We start from the raw sequence: 21,289 nt of genomic DNA, 5'->3' as shown, positions 1-21,289 counted from the left end.
TTTGTACGCCCACAGGTCACTTCCTTGTTAATGAAATGCAGTCACTCCGGGAGCTCCTCTTTAACAGAGCACATCAGCACCCTACAATGTCTTCTTGCACCACTGTGGAACACTGATTGACCAACACCATAATGCAGGGTGCTGTGGAGGAAAAGAGAAAAAAAGGCAGATCCAAGAAGAGCTGGGGAACCAGTATCAAGCACTGGATGGGGCTTCAGTTGACAGAGTGCACAAAGCTAGCAGAGTGGAGGAGAGTCGTTACAGCATCTAAAGTGACCCAATGGTCACAGCGGCCTCAGGACTGACTTGACTTGACTTGATTGACATGCACTTCCAGGAAAGACACCTACCTATGCTGGGCTTTTGCTGTCTGTATCCCATCCCAACACTGACCTAAACTGAACCCCTTCTTCTGACAGCAGAGAGCAGATCTAGACTGGACATTAGGAAGAACTTCTTCACAGTTAGAGTGGCCAAAATCTGGAATGTGGTCCCAAGGGAAGTGGTGCTCTCCCGTACCCTGGGGATTTCATAGATTTAATAGACTTCATAGACGTTAGGGCTGGAAGGGACCTCGGAAGATCATCAAGTCCAGCCCCCCGCCCAAAGGGCAGGAAGTCAGCTGGGGTCATAGGATCCCAGCAAGATAAGCATCCAATTTGCTCTTGAAGGTGTTCTTCAAGAGGAGGTTAGATAGGCATCTGGCTGGGGTCATCTGAACCCAGCACTCTTTCCTGCCTATGCAGGGGGTCAGACTCGATGATCTATTGAGGTCCCTTCTGACCCTAACATCTATGAATCTATGATCTAGCCAGCAGCTTTGAGCAGGCAAACCCTTGTGCCTGCCTGGAGCCCCAAAGACTTTAATTTAATTGCATGTCTTTTTATCTTGTATGACTAAGCAGTTTAAAATGAGGCGGGGGGCGGCTCAAGTGGCATTCTCTGTGCCATCTTCCATTTTACTGTACTGCAGGCAAAACACCAGCACATTTGAGGAATCATTTAGAACTTTCTCTCCACTAACAGACCATGCTCTGCAATCACGGTTGCACAGCAGCATAGTCCCAGCTTTTTTGCTTCCCACCCATTAGCCCAAATAGAAAAGGGGAAAAACATTTTAAATGACACATTTTCTTGTTGATGAAAATAAATAGATTTGGGCCAGCCAAAACGTTTTGGGAATGTGTGACAAATTCCAATTGTTTGGGGTAAAAAAATCCCCCATAAAATCCGCCCCTCCCCCCCAATAAAATCTTTTCATTCCAATATTTCTAAAACAAAATCTTTCAGTGTTTCATTTTGCAAGACCATCTTGTAGTTAAACTTTAAATTTAAAAAATCCCAAACTAGAAAGCTAAAGCAATATTTCCTTAAGCATATGCTTGACTTTTCATTTTGACATAAAATTGAGAATTCACATTTTAGCTCTCCCAAAAATGTATTTTTTTCTTTATAGATTGTTTTGCAGTTTGCTCATTCAACTGAAACAAAGAATCAATTGCCACAAGCACAGCTCTATTCCCCCCAAAACTTACATCACCATGTATCCCTCACAGTATTGCTTCTTCAAAATGTCTGGACTCTCCAAAGAGGGGAAAAAGCACATAAGCAATAAAGAAAGATGTCCCAGTTAGAGCATAAATCTCTTTCATTAAAATTCCTGGCTAGCAGATGCTCAAAGGCACCCCACAAAAGTATTTGTGCTCTGGCAGAAACAGCCTTGATGTTCAAGGAGGAGTAACATAGCAGCACACACTGTGTTATTGATTTCAATATTCTTTGTGAAGAGATGCCTTGACCTTTAGAAGGCTCATTTATGGCTACAAACAGAGAAGGGGTTGAGCCAAATGGTTTGGTCTTGTCAATATAATGAAGCAAAATCCTGGGTACCTCTACTGTGAGTATTTTTTTCTTGCAGAGCCAAGTGTGGTGATTTGTGGAAAATATATAGATTTATCGCTGGTTTAGATCAAAATCTGAGACTATTTTAAGGTATGAACAATGAATAACGTATTGTCCCTATAAAATATCCAGCATGGGTGTTCAAATAACAAGTGCCTGATGCTCTCTTACTCTCCTAGTCGAAGTGGCAATATAAGCCCTCCTAACTCCTCCCCTTCTGAGTCAGGAAATATTGTTTTGCAGAGAATTCCTGTAGTTTGCTGCATGGAGTTGCAATGAGGCACATGGCTTGGCTCTTTGCCTCCAAGGGGTGTGGGCTTCTAGAGTCCTGGTCTGCAGGGGCACTTTTCCTCAATTTTGATTTTTCCTGCAATGCCATATCTACCAATCCTGAACCTGGGTGGACCTGAACCTGAGTCAGGGCAGAAGCAGGCATGGCAGCCCCATGAGGATGACTCTCCACCCTGGTGCAGACCAGGTATGCTGCCTTTCCTCCCCTGTTCACAGTTCTGTGGGTGCTGGCAAAGGATATACTTACTATCAGTGGTTTGGATAGAGAGGAAGAGCAAACTCCCCTCTTTCTGGACTTATGGCAGGGAGATCTCTTGCAAGAGACTTGAGATGACTGTCCCTTATAGCACCAGGGCATCTGGGGTGACATCATAAAGGATACTGGCCCCGCTGTGGCTGGCATCGTTCAATACCAGGTGATTCTACTGCGGTGGTGCCTTGGTAGAGGAAGCTCCCATAATGGCTCCAGAGCTGCTCACTGAAGATAAAGAGTAGGCATTCCTGCCAAACATCAGGGAGCCACTTATTCCAGTGACAGGTGCGAGGTGCACTGCACATTTTTTTTTTCTTGATGGGCAAGGGGAGAGAGAAGGGGTATCCAAAAAACTCAAGAATTAAGGATGGTGAAGTAGGTTTTATTTACTAAATTAATCTAGAAGAGAAGCCTGGAGAGAAACAGCAGGCTAGAAACCCAGAATCCAACCTCTCAGTCCTATAGGATCTAGGCAGGAAATGATGGACAGCACCCATGCCCCATCCCATAAGGGATGAGATAACTAAAATCTAACCTTGTGGACAGGGAATGCATGCATCTCTACAGTGGGATCCATATGATATATAACTGAAGAATGTGGATTCAAATCTGCTATCCACATAAACTGAGCAGACTGGTAAAAAACCAAACAACCCTGTGCAATTCAGAACTGTGTTCACAGAGGATATGTCTATACGAGACACTTTAAGGAAAGTGTCACCATCTACACATGCACTTAATATGTATTAGATTAGTCTAATATGCCATTTGCTGGTGCTGACAGAGACAAGTACTAGAAAATGGCGCATTAGTTTAATGCGGCATAGTGCACATGTAGACACTGGCTGGGAGCAATTTGCTCCTTGTCAGCTCAGGCAGCAGGGGGCCACATCTGTCAAGCTCCAGGGAGTGGGAGGAGCTGTCCTGGAGTGAGGGATAGCTCCTGGCCATGCTGAGCTCAGGGTCACAGCCCAGCTTGACAGCACTGACTTGGGGTGATGCAAAGTGCCCAAGCAGCAGCAGCACCTTGCTGTCTCTCCTCACTTTGCTTGCAGGCAGTGGAGGAGGTCAGGATGAACTTTCTGGATCAGTCCATCATCAAGAAAAGTAAGGAGGCATCTGCCCACTTAGCAGCCTTGGACCCTGCTCCAGTCTCTGGGGCCAGCTCTCAGTGAGCACCATCCTCTGTGTCTCGAGGTTGCTCTGCCTCTCAAGGAACTCAGCCAAGGGAGAGCAGTGATGAGCCAGGATCACCCAGCCCATACCCCAGCTCTTGCCAGTGCAGGGCAAGTTAGGACCTGCAACATGACTTGGGGGGATCCACTTCTCCCTGCTGACAGAGGATGACAGGGCATCTGGGGGTGTTGTGCTGTGCTGTGCTGTGCAGGGATCTGCCAGCCCTGTGCATCTCTTCTAAGGCTCAGATCACACTAGCATCATCACAGACGGGGCTCGGGAGTTTCTGAAGCGAGGCTTCACTGCAGTCCCTCAGGCCAGGAGTGTGTAGCCCAGCCCCGGCTCAGCCCCGCCACCAGGAAGAGGCTGGCACTGCCCCTGACCCCAAGCCCACCGCCTGTTCCATGCACAAATCGGGGGGGGCACACATACACACACACCCCCATTCCTCCCCCAGGGGTGCATGGAGCAGCAGGGACCCAACCCCCCTCCCCACACATCCTGTGCCCCCTGGATGAGCCACCTGTGGCTCTGTCCTGCTCCCCACCCCAGCCCCAGGGTCCCATTCACTGCCCTGGCTGAGCAGCACCCCCAGCCCCAGCCCTTGCCCCCCTCCCTCCCTCACTGTGGGGGCCTTGATCTGCCCCCCAACACCCCTTATCTCCCCCAAGCCTCTTCCCTTCACTGACTTACCTGCAGGGTGCTGCTCTGCACGCTGCCTAGCTGCATTTCTGGTCATGTACATGGTGGCTGTGCACATACACATGGTATCTGGGGGCCCCAGCCAGGGGGCATACTATAGCTGAGCCAGCAGCAAAACTGGAAGTACATTTCTGCCAGCACTTCCAGTTCTGTGGCTGGCACTTCCAGGGGGTGCACAGCCGATCTCACGGGGTGCACGTGCACCTGAATGCACCCCCTACACATCGCCAATGCATACTATATTTATTGGTAACATTATTGGCTACACTGGCCAAAAAAAACTGATAGCCGATAATGTTAATTTTCCTTTTATTGGTGCCATTCCGATATGCGACCGATATATTGGTGCACCTCTAAAAAAAATAATAATAAGGGACTGAACACATGGATTTAGGAATCAAGATTAAAAAGAGTTAGATAGATGTATCTTGGCTAAACGTCAGTAAGGGAGGATATAATAGCAGTAAACAGATTAGGAGGAAGTGTAAACACAAACATGCAGAAGAATTATTCAGGCTGGCAGAAGAAGTTAAATTAAGGACAGAAAAAAGGGAAAAAATGGATTAATAACAAGAAAGCCTTCTTGACAGTGGGGTCTTTGAAACCTGCTATAGTCTCTCAAGGGAAGTGAAAGAAAAACTAATCCTTTGGACAGTAAAATGGCCTGGTCAAAGCACACAAGAAATGTCTCCCAAGGATCTATCCTACCCTGTGGCATGAACACAGGCTCAGTCTAAGTCTAAGTCCTTATATCCCATTCCTACGATACTTTAATAGATTATATGGCTTGACAGACAAGCACTCAATGGGATGACAAGCCATTAACGGCATGTGGATGCATCTCCCCCTGCAGTGCTACTGAACTAGGTGGAGTCACTGGCCAACCCATTGAAAGACATCTTGGATTGTGGATGGTGTCCCGGATCGCCAAACACAGGAAGCACAGATCACCTCCAGGGACAGAAAACCAACCTATCTGTCTCCTACAAATCAGACCAGCCTTTGGAGAACCTGCAGAGCATCCCCAGACCTGGGAAGAAGCAGCATCAGGGCAGCAAGCCTTTCTGATGATGATGACCTCCACCACAGTATACCTGATTTTTACACTAGAGAAGAGGTATTAAATTCATCCAATGTCCTAAACTGGATTTGGGTTGCACAGCTCCTCATGGGCCAGACCTATGGGGCAAATGGTGACTGCAGTGAGGTAAGCAGCTATGGACCTAACATCGATTTGCCTCAGCAGAGGCAGTACAAGCTAAAATTGTTATGGGGTAAGTAGCTGCTGGGCAAGTGCAGCTGTGTTAGCACAGCCCTTGCTTGCCCATCTATCACCATGGGTCATGTACAGTGGAGTGTAGGCCCCATCTCAGCTACCCATGCCCCCCGCCCCAAAATCTCCTGGCCCACCAGTAGTTCAGTGAGCTATATGGGGTGGCTCTGCAGGACAGATCTGGTTCACAGGATGCAAGTTTGACACCCCTGGATTAGAGGAAGCAGCAGGAGTCACCTCCAATGGATTCTGGATCAGGTTCCCAGCCTCACATCTCCGCTCTTATTCCAATACCCTTCAGTTAGGAATCACGTCCGAGAGAAGTGAGCTTGGAGCTGGACTGAGATTTCCAATCTGCTTCATCATGTTAGCCCTGAATGCAACTAAGAACACTAAACATGGATAAATGTTTTCCCTGATAGATGCTAAATAAGTGCTTTGTAGGAGACAAAACTCAAGGAATTTCTCTGGGGGCAATTTCAGCTCTATTGTGCAAAGCCTTTAATTTCTAATCTGAAGTTGTTGGGTCTTTTTAGCAGCAATAAAAAAAAATTCTGATTGCAGGATTATACACCTCCATCTAATTTCCTTACTGGGCCACAATAGGATATTTATCAAGAGTCGTAGAACTAGAGCATTCCATTCAACCCATAGATCAGATTGGCTTGAATAAGGAAGGTGAGCTTTAGAACTAAAGGAATGCATTCTGCGTGTCTCATTGGCACCCTGAATACTTCACCATCTACGAGATGTCAATACTCCCACAGATGGTCTTTATTTTTCCTTCTCAGGAGTGCACCAGAGAGGGAACAAAAGGCAAGGCCTGGTATTGTTCCATAGAAATACAGGCTGGGAAACCATTATAAAAGCCACACTTTACTTTGAGTGAATTTAAATCTGTGAAAGTGCTGGACTGACAGCCTTAAAGCCTGGATTCTTCTGTTTATCCACAGAGTGGGCAGCTGCAATGCGGACTTTCCAACGCTGGACAGCCAAAAAGGCCCAACAGCTTGGAGGGGTACAAAGAAACATCTGTATCTAGGCCCATCAAATCTTTCAGTGAGGAGGAACACAGTGCTAATTTGCCTGAACTTGGTGCTGAACAGGTAAAAGCATTTTTCATCTTACTTTTCTGACTAGGCAAATTGCTGCAATTTCTGGACATACCTCTCTGGCAGCAGAAGGGAGGAGAGTAGGTCTGTAAATGAGAGGGGAGGAAAAGAAGTTTGAGTATCCCTTGTTGCTGGTAATATCTTCAAATAAATGAATACATGGACTGGGATTTTTAACGGAATGCTATCGGAGAGAGATGCCTAACTCCCACCAACATGAATGGGATATGATCCTTGCACTCCCTTAAGCTTCTTTCAATATGCAAACCCTAATGAATCAATCAATGAATAAGCCATCCCCCATTCTTTATTTCCATCAGTTAGCACCTTCTCTAAGTACCCTGTAGAGCAAAACACTTCGTGGTCAGTCCTTGGCCAACACCCGCCTAGATGCAGAAAGGCATAAAATGATGGTGCTGAAGCAGGAAGCTGCTATGGAAGCAACTCATCTTGGAACACTCTTAAGGAAGCAGATGGTAGGACAATCCCAAGTTTTCTATGTAAATATGTCCATGTAATAGGTGTTTTATTTCTGTCCCTGCTTCAATGAAGCCCTCCTAAGGAATAAGACAGACTGTTCCATCATGCATCTTGCTTGTTTGGTATTTTTTTGGCTTCAGAGCTGAGTATCAGAGATTTCATCACCCTACATGTCTCTGTCTTTCAAACATTGTCTTTTGCCTCCCATTGTTCTGCGACTTTGTTTTGCTCCCTCTTTCTTCCCCCTTTTATTATTTCTCTTTCCCTTCTTCATGATCACTGCAGGCTCCATGCTGTTCTGTTTTTGTTGCTCTTAGTAGGCATTTCAGTTGCTTGGTTTTACAGCTCATAAAAGAAAGAAAGGCTGATCAGCAACAGCTTGGTGACTGATCAAACTGGATTAACTGTGCTAGACATGACAGCCATCATCTTTTACCATCAGTTCTTACACTCAGGTGTGAATATGAAACTTGCAAAAGCAAGAGATTGACACAGCTGCCACAAACCACACAGGGTGTGCCAGACCCTGGACAAGCGCCCACTTCCAGAGCTCTGCCAACCCACTTTGATTATGGTCTTCAGTGCCCCCTGCTATCCCATCCCTGACTGCCATTCACACCTTGTTAGAAGGACAATGGCCCAAAGCAAAGGTTGCCAGAAACATCTGAAACTCATTACCTGATGGAAAAAAAGAAAAATCCCTGGTCTCCATACTCCAGGAAATGCCCGGCGCTCTAGTCTACTCTTTTCCCTAAATAAGCATTTCAAGTCCTCCTTTGTTAGAAAGAAGCAGCTTTGTCTCCAGAAATCTCTGCCTTTTTGCTTTACTTCTTCTAGGTTTCTTCTTTTTTCTACCAACCCAAGTTCTTTCCCCTCTGATGAAAAGGGCTAGAAGGGAGGAGGGAAAACACCAGCAAGAGGAAAGTGTGTTCAGGGTAAAGACAGAGGTAATTTAATGGAGAATCTCCTATAACTGCCCCTACGAAGAAAAAACCCAGGGCTGCAGAACAGAAGGATATAGAGAAGGCACCAGGAAGTCAGTCTGCATGCACGTGGCTAGGAGCCGAGTGAGGTAGCTACTAGCACTCTGAGTCTGAACTCAGACAGAGAGCAGGGCAGGGTGGTACCTTAGGGCACTTACACAGACGCAGGGAGTCTGCTCATCCAGTGCATCAGAGCAAACTCAATTAATTAATTAATTGTGTTAGAGCACATAAATGGATGCGCTCTGGCAGCCTCACATGTCACGTGTATCACCAGTGTAGCACACCTCCCTGCCGAGAAAATGGTGGTGGTGCACTCTGAACTAAAACACATTTGATGTGCTTTAGTTCAAACCACACCGCCACCATTTTCTCAGTGCGGAGGCGTGCTGCACTGCTGATACACATGACACGTGGGTGCTTTTAATTAGCTTGCTAATTAAAAGTGCTCAGCGCCACATTGGGACCACATGTGAAAAGGCCCATAGAGACTACTAACTGGTTTAGAGTCATAAACTGACATAGGCAACAGCCTATGCTAGGCTGTCCCCTGTGAAAATGTATGCCTCTCTGAATCAGTCTTTAAAGTGTCTAGTTAAGCTGCAGGCTGGGAAAAGCTGAAGTGAAGCTCTGTAAGCAGTTGATTTAATAAAAAGTCAGTTCATTTCATATGTTCCAAGCAATGGTCAGTGAGGGAGAGCACTGGGCAAAATCAAACAGCCCAACAGCCCTTGTCCCTGCAGGCTGGGCTCTAGCCTGCAGTTCTTGCTGGAAACCCTTCAGGGGCTCAGTGTAGCAGACTGCCCTACTTTGTGATATACGGGATCTACTGCAGGTAGTCACGCAACCCTGGAACACCGTGTGGCCATGAGTAACTGCTCTCTGTGGGCAGTCGCAAGCTCCAGGGGCAAAACTTGTTAGTGAAATTTCAAAAAGCATCAGAATAACTTCAGAAAATTATACTGAAATTTTTAATCGCTTCCTTTTCTGCACAAGCCAGAGGGTGTCCAGGAACAGGACACATTTTCCTAACAAATCTGATTCTCCTTAGAGCAAAAAGTCTTGACATTTTTTTTCTTCATTCAAGAAAAAGTGGCAGCTAGTCCTGACAGTGGCCATTACCTTTTGCCTAAAAGGGGGGCAAAGGAACTATTGTTTATGTATCTACTTACTTCACAGTAGAGCTAAGGGGACCCAATCCTAGATCAGGACTGCACTGCTCCAGACACAAACACACTCCCCTGCAAAGAGCTTATGATCTAAGGGCCTATCTACATGTAGTCCGGGTACACCTGGGGGGTGTGCCCTGTCCTCTGATGACAGTGGTGGTGGTCAGGCAGGGTGCTGAGGAAGAGGTCAGTTACTTGAGTGGCTTCCTCCCCTCCCTGTAGAGCTAGGCCGAAACCAAGTACTTAACTTTGTACAATTTATTACAAGAATAAACACAGACACTTAAGATAAAAGAGAATATTTACAAGGCTTAACATATAATACTATATATAATATTCCACAATTCACATATAATACCAAATCTGAACCAAATAACTTACAACCTATACAACACAATTAACACATAGGGATATTAACCTACATAACCCAAGTAAACGAACAATAATATTTCTTTAAACCTTCACAAATAACAATACCAATATACTCATTGAGACACTAAAACATATAAACCCCCTTAAAGAATACCCCTAGCTATATAGCTCTTAACACAACAACCTCAGAGTAGAGAGTGCTCTCAGCACCACCCCGAGGGGTTTCCCTGAAGCCCCGCCCCTTTAGGGCCCTGGGACATGGACACACCCCTCCCGCAATGGAGGCTGGAGGCGGCAGGCCCTCACCCATGTTAGCCAGCCCTGCGGGGCCCGCTTCCCCAGTAACTCACGTTTCCTCTCTGAAGAAGTAAAGGCTCATCCCCTGGTGGCCGACCCCATGACAGCCTCTCCCCAGCGGTCCCTTCGGCTCTCCTCGATGGCCCAGCGCCCCGCACTGGGCACCTAGGGCTCTCTCTCTCTCGCAGGAGCCAAGCCCTTGCAGGCTCTGACTCCCCTGTCTCACACCAGGGGTTTTCCTCTTTCCTGGGCCCTGCTCTGCCCACTGGGGCATTTTTAGTTAAAGGTGGAGCCACACTGCAGGGCTCCGGTCACTCGGCCTAGGGCCGGGGCTAATGTGAGCAGCTGCGAGCTGCTTCCGAGGCAGTTCTCTGTGCGCCGACCTGCACACCAGGTGAGGCCTGAGCAGCTGCAAGCTGCTCCCAGGGCCAGCTTTGTGTGTGCCAATCTGTGCACCATGTGGGGCCCGAGCAGCCTCAAGCTGCTCCCAGGGCCAGTTCTCTGTGTGCTGATCTGCACGCCAACTGCCCAGCCACTTGCTGGGTTTGCAAGCTGAAGCCACCTTGAGCGGCTCCTAGAGCCTGATCCCCATACATTGATTGGCACACTGCTGAAGCTCAAGCAGGGTCCTGAGGATGGCCATCTCTGGAGCTCCTCTCTCCTTGCTGTCCCTCATCATCTCTCCCCAGCATGCTGAGCACGCTCCCCTTTTATACTCTTAAGGGGCTCCACCCCCGCAGTTCTCGGACCTGGCTGGCGCAGTTCCGATTCAGCTGCTCCTTGCCCCCTCCCTTTGGAAAAGGGTGGGGCATTGCTTCCCTTGTGCTGCCCCCGGATTGGTGGGCAGGCTCCACGAATCAAACAGCAGGCCTTCAAGCCTGGGGCTCAACCCAAGTCCTGAAAAGGTAACCCTGCTACACACACACATGCTTTAAAGAGCATTAGCCATTAAAGTGTCACTAAAAAACCCGTACCTTTTAGTTAATGCACATTAAAATAGACTAATGCTCATTAAGCATCACTTAAAAGCTGCAAGCACTTTTACATGTGCTCTGAGGGTGGGGGGAAGCAGTGCTTTAATTAGAGCAGCTCCAAGAGCTGCTCTAATTAAAGCGCTGCAGCATCTTGTGTATCAGCATTCCTGTGCTTAAAAATGGCATCAGAGGCCTCTGAACTAAAACTTGTTCGATGAGCTTTAGTTCAAGTACCCCCACTGCCATGTTCAAGTGTGGGGACACTATTACACGAGACGCGGGAGGCTTCTGGAGGACAGTTCTTGCCACACTCCACCAGACTTGATTAATCAAGTCTGCTCTGACGCACTGTAATTGCAGCGTGTCAAAGCAGCCTCCGCATTCGCATATTGTCAGGCCTGCTCTTTAGTTAATGCACATTAAGACAGACATGCTAAAATGCGTTTTCTTAGTACCTCACAATGGTGGGCATTTTTACATCTGCTGTGGAAGGTCCGGGAGAAGCTAATTAAAAGCGCCAGATCGTCACGTGTATCAGGGTCCCCTGCACTGAAAAATGGCAGTGGGGCACTCTGAACTAAAGCTCACTTTATGCACCCATCACCATTTTTCAGCATGTGATGCTGATGCACATGACACAGGAGGCTGCTGGATCATGGTAATTTCCATGCTCCAGCAGGCTTGATTAATCGAGTTTGCTCCAACACACTGCATTTCCACACTCAGACTTTACTCTGATCTGTCCTAGGATCTTTTGTCCCCCCAGTGCCTCCCTCTTTCTTCTCAGGCCACTTAGCCACACTTACAACAAAACAGTTGCAAAACTATAACCTTACCCTGGGGACAACGCTGACTGCGTTTCAAAATGATGGCAGGGGCACTTGAACTGAACTCATTTGATGAGCTTTAGTTCAAGTGCTCCCACTGTCATTTTGAACCATGGGCACACTGATACACAAGACACGGAGGCTGGCTGGAGCATGATAATTACCATTCTCCAGCAGACTTGATTTCATAGATTTCATAGACATTAGGGCTGGAAGGGACCTCGGCAGATCATCGAGTCCAGCCCCCTGCCCCAGGGGCAGGAAGTCAGCTGGGGTCAAAGGATCCCAGCAAGATAAACATCCAAATGTCTCTTAAAGGAGTCCAAAGTAGGTGCTTGCACCACATCTGGTGGCAGTCTGTTCCAGGCCTTCGGGGCTTGTACAGTAAAGAAGTTCTTCCTTATGTCCAGCCTGAAACAGTCTTGGAGGAGTTTGTAACCGTTTGACTTTGCCATCCCTTGGGGCACTCTGGTGAACAGGTGTTCCCCCAGATCCTGATGTACACCCATTATATACTTGTAGGCAGCCACCAAGTCCCCCCTGAGCCTGTGCTTTTTCAGGCTGAAGAGTCCCATAGCTCTCAGCCTCTCATCATAGGTCCTGTTCTCCTGCCCTCTGATCATGTGCATGGCTCTCCTCTGGACACTCTCAAGTTTCTCCACATCCTTTTTAAATTGTGGAGCCCAGAACTGAATGCAGTACTCCAGCTGCGGCCTCACCAAGGCCAAGTACAGTAGGAGTATGACATCCTGGGATTTGCTTGAGAAGCATCTATGGATGCCAGAGTTTTGCTCTCTTACCAGCTGCAACATTGCATTGGTGGCTCATATTCATATTGCGGTCAATCATGACCCCCAAGCCCCTTTCGGCCATGGTGCTAGCAAGCATATCACTGCCGAGCCTATAAGCATGCTGCGGGGGTTTTTTCCCCCAAGGTGGAGTAACTTGCATTTTTTTGGCATTGAACACAATCAGGTTTTAGTCTGCCCATTTTCTGAGCCTGTCTAGGTCAGCCTGGATCACCAGCCTATCCTCAGGCATAGACGCTTTACCCCAAAGTTTGGTGTCATCGGCGAACTTGGCCAGTCTGCTTCTGATACCAATGTCCACATCATTAATAAAGATATTAAAGAGTATAGGTCCACGGACAGAGCCTTGGGGGACCCCACGGGTCTCAGTGCACCACGATGATTGACTCCCGTCGATTACCACTCTCTAGGTCTGACCACAGAGCCAATTCCCCAGCCAGCGGACTGTGATGCAGCTGAGGCCACGGTTGGCCAATTTTTCCATGAGATGATCATGGGATACCAGATCAAAGGCTTTTTCAAAATCAAGATATACGACATCAATCTCTTCTCCCTTGTCCAAGTGATAGATCACCTGGTCATAGAAGGAGATGAGTTTGGTCAGGCAAGACCTACCAGCAACACACGCATGCTATCCCTCAGGATGTTGCCAAGAATGGTCTCTTTGATAATTTTTTCCAAGATCTTCCCCAGGATAGAGGTCAGGCTGATAGTTCCCCAGATCTACTTTCAATTATTGATCAATTATTGAGTCTACTCCAACACACTGTAATTACAGCACGTCAGAGCAGCCTCCTGGCTCGTTTATAGGCACCCATTATTTCACGGGGAACTAATCAGAGAGCAGTCTCTGTACCCTCCCGCCAGGCCTAGACTGCCATCTGCCCCTGCGGGTGAGAAGGGCAGAAAGGTGTCCTGCTTACAGAACTATTTACAGGAAAGTCTGCCCACACCAAGCCCCCAAGGTGTTCCCTACAAGAACTGCAGGCCAGAGCCTACCCCCTGGCCTTCTTTGTTACGCAGCTCAAATACAAACCATAGGACTCCACAAGGGTGGCCATGGTTGACAGCCCAGAGGTCGCAAGTTTGAGGGCACAGCAGAAGCGCTCGCAGAGCAGCCATGTCAAATTCCAATGAGCCTGTGAATTCTGTTAAATAGGATGTCAGAAGGACACAAAAAAGGAAGGAAGCAGATTTTGGACTGGGTTCAATATGCCTTTTGTACCAATAGGCCACTACAAGGCCAAAATCTGTCCCAGAAATCATGCCCCAAGCCAAGGGAGTATAAAAAGCCAGGGCTGAAATTCGGACAATAACGGATGCATGGAAGCTCAGAGTGGGAAAGGAGAGAAAAAAACCATTTGGCAGCCCCAGCTTCAAGTGAGGTTGGGCTCAATAAGCCCAACAGTGTCCTAATGGCCCAGCTGTTCCAGCAGTGCTTACAGCTCTATCAGATTGCTTTACTGCCCTACTCAGGCCTCTGCCTTTCTTCGCTCTTTCCATTTGGGCACTTACACTGTCTGCAGCCTGGCTTTTTGCTTTGCTCCTTCTCCCCACCCCCCTTCTCTGTTCTGTCCCTTTGCTACCCTTCCCAGCCAACTCTTTATCAAAAATGCTAATGCAGATACTTGCTCTCTGGGATGCTTGCAAATCTGAAAGGAGAACTGGGGAGAGGGAAGAGGGGGTAGATGAGTAGTTTGGTGAAAGGATCTGAAAGATGGAGAAGCTTTTATCTGGCTGTACTTCAGTCTCCTAAAGCTGAGAGACGCAGCGGGGAATGGAGAGAAGCAGATATTTAAAAAAATGGAAAGGAAAGAAAGGGACTTAGGCAGGGGAAGTACTGTCCTTGTAACTTCATCCAGATGCCCGTGTCTCTAGCTCCTCTGTTGTTTGTAAGCTGGCAGATCTTAGTTGTGTGTGTGTCTGTGTCTATTTGGATCAGAGGGAATGAGAGAGTAAGGGAATGCAAAAGGAAAAAAGGAAGTCAAATAGAAAAGAAAAAAGACAAAGGCAAGAGAAGGAGGGGGAGGGATGGAACAGGAGGAGGAGCCTACCTATATATATATTTCACTGATGCCCATTAGGTTATTGAAACTGAAAACTGGGAACTTTGCAAATGCCTGGGGAGATGAGGGAGCCCACAGAAAGGACTGGCTAGTTACAAAGAGGGGCTTGGGAGATACATTCTAAAAAAGTCTGCTGATGGTGAACTATATTTTCATGTGCTAAAATGGCCCCTAAGCTCAGGTAGCATTGCAAAAGTCCTTGGCCCTTCTCCAACCTCAGGGACACCTGGAAATCTTTAATCTGGGTGCTGGTAGTCTCCCAGTCATGACTAGGCTTCAAAACTTGTCCTACTATTTCATCTTCCTCAGAGCCTGACACAGGAGGCACTAGTGAAAACATGCTAAATAAGGTCGGCCCGCACAGATCCTCAGAGGAAGGGAGACTGGGCTAACAAAGGTAAGAGCCAAGGGACACTTCCCCCAGTGGATGGGGCAGCCTGGCCCAGAAGACTGAATTCTTTCAAGAACCAGATGCTTCCTGCTCAGGAATGAAAGAGCATCTCCTGCATCCCCTCCTGTATCACATTTCGCCGCAATCTACCCTGCACCTAGCATGCCTCCTGTGAAGCACAATGCAGAAGGCCACTGAAAACTGGGTAAATTGCTGTGCAAACTTGGAGATACCTGTTCCGCCCCAATAATAAAGGCCTAGTTCATCTAGCCTTAGTACCAATGCCATGGGCTGTGCCTGCCAGTCTTGCCTAGTGCTGGCGCAGATGCTGTCCATTACACCTCAGTGCCAGACATAGGCACCACATGCTGAGCCCATCTGCTGCATTCAGCTCTTGTGCCAAAGCCCCCTTGCCTGCCTCACTGGGCCCAGCTGCTGATATCTACAGCATTAGTCAGCCTTGGCCAAATACCACAGCCCACTGTGCCCACCTGCCATGTTTACCCCGGCTTAACTCTCCTGGGGAAAAAAAATCACTCTTCTCTACTTCTTTGTGGTATACCTTTTTTCCCATCCTACCCAGACACAGAAATCACAGCAAAAAGCAAATCATCTCTCACTCAGAGAGGCTACAAGTGCCAATTCACTCATCTGCTTTCCAATTAGAGACTTCCAGAGCAAAGTAAGAGAAAGCAAGATGAGAGGAAAGGCCTCAAAGTGACACATCCTGAGGAGAGGCAGGAAAGATAAAGGACAGGAGAAGAGAGAACCCTGACAACAGGTAATCTTCCCTTGTCATACCTCTTCTCCCATGCCACCTGGCAACAGCAAATGTCACAAGTGCCAGTAGATGTCACAACCAACAAGCTGCCAATGGATGTCACAAACCACAAACTAAAGCAGGGGGCTTTAGTTTTAGACACGAGATTACCAAATGGTGCCTCAAGGAAATCAGTGTTTCTACCCTCTGAGCCCAGGAAGTTACCATGTCTCTGAAAGGATGCCATGAAACAATCTTCGATGCAGACATCTGCTCTGGCCACAAGATGAAGTCTGCAATCTGTCCAGCTACTGTGGGTCTTCCTGACCTTTTGTCCTTTGTTACGTCCTTCAGAAACAAAAGAACAGTTGACCTCTCTCAAACCTATGGATTAGAAGAGAGGTCAGGTGTCTCAGCTCACCCTGGCATCTGAGGACAGACACCTTCTCAGCCAAGAGGCAAAGAGAGACAGAAATCATGGCTCAACTGAACTAAAACAACATATTCGTTACAAAACTCCAAATTCTTCTCTCCGGAATAAACTGTGGGAGTCAATGAGCTGTCCTGTCTAGACAAAGAATAAAAAGTAGAAGGAAAAATAAATAGAATTGTAAAATCAGGAGAAATATTCAGCAAGTGTAATTCTTCCAATCTGTAAACTATCTCCATCACAAGAAAAAAAAAAGCTACCCTAAGACTGGGTCTATCCTAGATGTACTCCCAGGAATACACCTCCCACAGGCTAAGGATCCATGAATTCCTGGAAAACACAAAATACATCACTGTCAGGAACCACTCTTGTTTCTTAGATACCCATAAAGTAAGGCAACAAAGAAACTCTGGGATATACAGATGAGAAGCAATTTCTTCATTTCCAGTGGGACCACAAATAGTTGGAGGCCTGTCAAGACATTTCAGAACTTCAGTGGGGAAATGCATCCAAACACAGGAAAAGGTAAAGAGATATTTTCTGTGTCTTGCTGCCTGAAACAGTTGGCAACTACCCAGGAGAAACCTTTGACCCTAACACTGTGCCACTCACTCGTCCTTCTTCCAGTTAGAGGTGTTTTGAGTTGGAGAACAAAAAGCTGGCCCTCTAAGACATTTCCAGAGAGATTTTTTTGACCAGACTCATTAGGTCCTAGACCATGGATGATAGGTCATTTCCACTATGCCTTGTTTGATATTATTCCCAGGATATTCTGCATTGGAGATGGAGGAAGACAGAGCTCCCCACCCTAATTCCCCAAAATTGCATGTGTTCCCACTGTCCAGTGTTCAAAGGATCATGAGAAAGAATGGGTGGCGCTTTGCTTGACTATGGGGGGAAGCAATTGATTCCACTTGCAATACAGCTCACTTAGTGACCAGTCAGTCACCAGAAGAGCACATCAGACTGACTTGCCAAAATAAAGCCTCCCTGTGCAATGGACTGCATTTTCATTGGAAAAGTGACATAGGCACAAATATTTTAAATCCAAAGAAACCCAAAGCGATCCAGAACATGCTGAAGGTCAGAACCTGGCTTCTGCCTAATGCAGGCTGGGTGACTTTCCCGGCACTTCTGTGTCAGAGGCTTTCCCCATACCCACACTGAAGTCAGGCAGCTGGAAACTGCACCAGCTCCACTGCCACTGCTTCTTCCACCCTGTCATCCCCCGGGAGGGGGGAGAGTTTCACCAGGACCAGGCATCTTCAAACTGCTTCCACACTGCTGCCATTTCTGCCTGCTTCTCCTCCCTGCTTTGACAGCAGCACAAGCACAGCTTTGCGCTGGCTGGAAGCTATGCCCTAGCTGCAGCCAAAGGAAGAGGGCAGGAAGAGAGAAGTGGCAATACAGACATAGTTTAAAAACGCCTAAGCCTGGCACAGCTCCGCACTGGCTTGAAGCTGCACCCATGCCACAGCTGAGGAGCAAGGGGTTGGGAGAAGCTGCAGCAGCATGGGCATAGTCCCCAACTATGGACTGGAGCCAGGAGGGCAGGGAGAACCTGTCTGGCCTTAGCATAGCTCCTTGTTCTCCGGCCCTGATGCCAACATGGACAAAGACATAAGTAAAGTCCTCCAGCTCCGCCAATCCTATCCAGTGACTCTGATGTTGCAAACCCCTGGGTTATACTACATTATTTGTAAAAAGTTGATCTCACTAGCAAGAAGTCAATATTTGCAGATCTAGAGAAGACTGCTTTCTAAATGGAAATATTAACAAGCACTAAAGAATCTGAAATGCAGCTCATTAAACACACATATACAGGTATAAACACCAACTGCAAGGGGACATAAATAGCATAGAATGGATTGGTTCAAAATAGTTTTAATAAGTTAAAGAGCAATTTGCAACTTGAGATGATTAAATGGGTGTGCAATTTACACTGAATACTATTAAAGCGGTATTCTTTTTTTAAAATAAGATGGTGTTTAAGGGATTGGGATACATTAAGGGTGTAACGTATTACTTTGATATGGATCCCAACATATTACCAAACTGCATTGCATGGTAAAATTAGATGTCACTGAGTTAACTGAAAACACTGAGTTAGCCTCACAATCACCATAATAAAATCAAGCTAGTTAGCAATATATAAATCCAGAGAATTTGAATCAGGATTTACGTGCAGGCTTCACGCTAATGAAACAATGCAGAATGCCATCTCTACGTGTCAACCCAAGAGTATTGTAAGTTTTGGACATGAGATAAGGGATAAGACAAACTCTACTAAGTACAGAAATTCTCAATCTTCAACATTTTTGTAATTATATGTTTAAGTACCCTATAAACAATTTTGTGAGACATAAAAAAGGAGTGGGCTTTACAGCATTTCAAACAGTCCACTATACCTATCTGCATCACTGCTCTTACCCCATGGCAAGTGGAAATTAAACTGTAGTAACTGAGCCCACTTTCATGGAGAGCTAAGCCACAAGGACCCAAAAAAAGCTGGTGGCAGAATAAAGAAAAAGATCCTGAATGAGGCTTTGCAGAGAGATTTTGGGGGCATGTTAATACCTCTACACAAATTTGTTACCAAGCTGTGATCCTCAGTAGCTATGAATGTAGAGCTCAACACTTGTATTGTACTAGGAATCTGAATCATGCAACCCATTGTGCTGTACAAACAGAGAACAAAATCATGATCCCAGACTCAATCCACTTGGAACCCTGTTACTTTAAGGGGACAGTGCAACAGGCTAAGCAAGCTGTGCAGGGCTGCTCAGGGGGTGGGCCATTCAGCAAGGGGGAAACACCTGCAGGTGACTGAGGAGACATGTGACCAGAAGGGGTGGTGCTGAGAGGCATATAAGCCCAGTGTCTGGAGCAAGGAGGGCAGTCTGACTCTGCATACTGCAGGGAATGGATCTCCTGGGAGAGAGGGGCTGCAGGAGGCAGCCGGGCAAGCACCCTAGCCACCCATAAGAGCTGGGAGGTGAGAACTCAAAGAGAATTAGCACTTGCAGGAAGGCACTCATCCAGAGTGGGAGAGACTTTTTGACTGAATGATCATTTGTATTTGCGATGCATTTAAGTTGATGCCACAGGACCAGTGTGCCTAAAAAAGGGCAAATAAGAGGCCACAGGGATGCCCAAGGGCCACCTGGTATAGAGCCCTTCCAGGGTCTAGGACAGGGGTGGGCAATGTCTGGCCCACAGCAGACTCCATTTCCCAGCAGCTCCTGCCCACATCACTGCAGCCAGTTTCCATGGAGATCCCAGGTGTGGTGCGGCTATGACAACACAGGGCCAGGGTTTCCATGAAGACCAGCCCCAGCAGCGCTGGCAGGGTGGGCAGCTAGGCGGGAACTGCTCTGGGGCTGGGATCTTGTGGCATTGACAGCATGGTCCAGAGCTGCGGCAGAGCTGTGATTCACTGCCCACACACCCCAAGCAGGGACATGCAGGCAGCAGATCATCTGCCCCAGCTCTGGACCATATTGTCACCACTGCAAGATCTCAGCTCTGGCCCCAGAGCAGCTCCCTACCCTGCCAGTGCTGCTGGGGCCAGTCTCCATGGAAACACTGGCCCCTGCTGTCATGGCATCACTGCTACTGGGGTTTCCATGGAAACTGGCCACAGCGACGTGGGCAGAGACTGCTGGGAAATGGAGTCCAGCTGCCAGCTGGATCTGCCATTTTGCCCAGCCCTGGTCTAGGACTTAGTGGGCTGCATAGGACCAAAGCCCAAACCATTAGGAGTCTGGGGACAGTAGTCCTGCAAAGTCAGGGACTCGGTGGTGGGAGAGGGGTGGAGGGAGGGAGAGACTGAGCCCTGCTAAAGGGGCCAGGGGCTGATGAAGCATGAGCAGCCTTGCCTAGGCCAGCGGCGCCAGGACACTGGGTTAGGCTATAAGCAGCCCTGCCTTGGGCCAAGGATGCCAGGGGGATTAAGGTAACCTGGGAACACCCTTGCCTAGGCCCAGAAACCCCGGAGACCCAGAAACTGGGGCCAGGAGCCTGAGATACAGAAAGGGCTGAGGCTGAGAAAGTCAAGCAAGAACAAGTGGGACACAGATGGAGCCCTGCAGCCAGAATAAAAGTGGCTAAAGCCAAGAAGGCAAAGGCCCCTACAGGAATGTTGTCAGAATAACATTTGTAAGGCACGGGCATGGCTACAGGGGAGAACAGAGACCATGATTAGTGCCCTTAAGGCAGCTTGTGCTGTAAGGAATGGATAGGGCCAGGGGGCCACGCCTCAGAGTTGGAGGAACAAGATGGATGCCAGCTGGGCACACAAGACAATCAATAGCAGAAGGACTGAGGCTCATTTCAGGGCCCTGGGACAACTTCCCTAAGTCTTATTAGTTGCTTCAAGGCATGGCAGAAAAGGTGAAACAGGAGGGTACCCCAAAGAGTAAGAGTGGGTCAGGAGGTGCTTGGCCATCAGGGGTCATCATGGTCACTTCGGGGGCCTCAGTCCTGCTACACCAAGGAATGATTACTTAAATTGGTCTTCAGCATGGATAAGAAAAACTTATGCAGCGTTTTAAAAAAGTATTAAACAGAAGCTTCTGTGTTTGGCAGTTAACAGAGGATCTGAGAACTTGGTTGATGTAATCCCACATGGATGGATTGCCATCTCACTGCCATCAAACCAAAGCATGGTCCAGAACCCTGAGTCTAAGCAGTTCATCCGACCTGCACAATGAAAACTCTGCAACGTCTGCGGTCACTAGCACAGCAGAAAGTGATGTAGCTATTATCACATCTAGCAGTTTTCAGAGCCTCAGTGACTGGGTACCCATTTTCAGTTGCTCACTAAAAACATTTCCATGGCTCACTAAAAACATCTGGGAATGTCTCCTTGCCAAAAAGGAGGCTTACTCCCAATGGAAAGAAGGGGTCATCACTAAGGAGGACTATTCAGCAGTTGCTCGGGGATGTAGGGGGATGGTTAGGAAGGCCAAGGCAGAGATGGAACAGGGGCTGGCTTCCCGGATTAAGGACAACAAGAAGTCC

At 47.7% G+C, this 21,289-nt stretch overlaps 1 protein-coding gene across 1 annotated transcript in view; it reads right to left on the bottom strand.

The window, feature by feature from the left end:
• ASTN1 (astrotactin 1) overlaps nt 1–21,289 on the bottom strand; it is a 154,746-nt gene that overhangs the window by 80,267 nt on the left and 53,190 nt on the right. The gene's annotated exons all lie outside the window — the stretch shown is intronic.

The sequence above is a fragment of the Gavialis gangeticus genome, unplaced genomic scaffold (assembly GCF_001723915.1).
Source record: "Gavialis gangeticus isolate Ggan-Ray unplaced genomic scaffold, GavGan_comp1, whole genome shotgun sequence".
NCBI classification, from domain to species: Eukaryota; Metazoa; Chordata; order Crocodylia; family Gavialidae; genus Gavialis; species Gavialis gangeticus.
This window is presented reverse-complemented; position numbering and strand designations above follow the sequence as displayed.